The following is a 1,049-nucleotide window of genomic DNA, read 5'->3' as shown; positions in this document are numbered from 1 at the left end:
GGGGGGGGGGGCTTGCCAATGAGCCCTTAGGGTACATTTCCCAGGCTCCTGGGTCAGCTGGAGGCAGGAGAATGGAAGAAGCATGGGGGGAGGGGGCGTTCCCTCTCTCTGCCGTGGCAACGCCTCTTCTCCATGGCTCCAAGGACAGGCCTGTGGTGGTTCCAGCTTCCGCAGGTGGCCCCAGCCCCTGGGCCCCAGTGACCTGCTCCCTTGCCCCTCCAGCTGACAATGGCCGGGACCTCCCACTCTCCCTGGCTCCTGGGCCTCCCCACGCCTCGTCTCGCCTCCGCCGAGTGTGTATCCAATTCCCTGCAAACAAAAGGATGATGAAAGCCTTTCACTATCCCCAACTACAACCTCTCCCCCCAGGCCCAAGGGTCCCCAGATCCCCCAGCCCCAACTCCCACCCCTGGGCGGGCTCCGAGAGAGCTTTGTGCAAGATGGCAAGGGCCCCTCGTTTCTGCTGATCCGGCAAGGGACTTCTCCTTTCGGACTGTGACTGCGGGAGCAAGGCGCTCCGCGGGCCCCAGCGCCCTGGCAGCTCACCTGTCTCCACCCCTCCTGGAAAGTGAGTCACTCTGTCAACATGCCCTTCTGCTGTCACCGCTGGCTCTGCCGGATCCCCCTGGAGGCGGGCCACGTCCTTGCCAAGCCAGGACCTCTCCCTTCTCCCCTGTCCCTTGTCAAACGCAGGAGGCGCGTGCCAGCCAGAAATACCGGGAACTCCATTCTTTCCCAAAGCCGCTGGGGCTACCACAGTCCCTGTAGGACAAGTATTACTGAGTGACACAGAGGAAAAGGAAAGTTCTCCCTCTCTCCCTCCCTCCTTCCCTTCCGGTCTCAATCCACACCCCCAGAGGAAACCATTACTAACAGCCCCTTGTGGACCATGCAGGTTCTGTATAATGCATATTCATTGTGCTTCATTAGGATGTTTTCAGAGCAATTTTAGGTTTACAGCAAATTGAGGGGAAGGTACAAAGGTTTCCGTATACTCTCCCCCCCCACACACACACACACATACTCAGAGCCTCCCCCATTACCAACAT

Source organism: Myotis davidii, unplaced genomic scaffold (genome assembly GCF_000327345.1).
Source record: "Myotis davidii unplaced genomic scaffold, ASM32734v1 scaffold590, whole genome shotgun sequence".
In the NCBI taxonomy this organism is placed as follows: domain Eukaryota; kingdom Metazoa; phylum Chordata; class Mammalia; order Chiroptera; family Vespertilionidae; genus Myotis; species Myotis davidii.
This window is presented reverse-complemented; position numbering follows the sequence as displayed.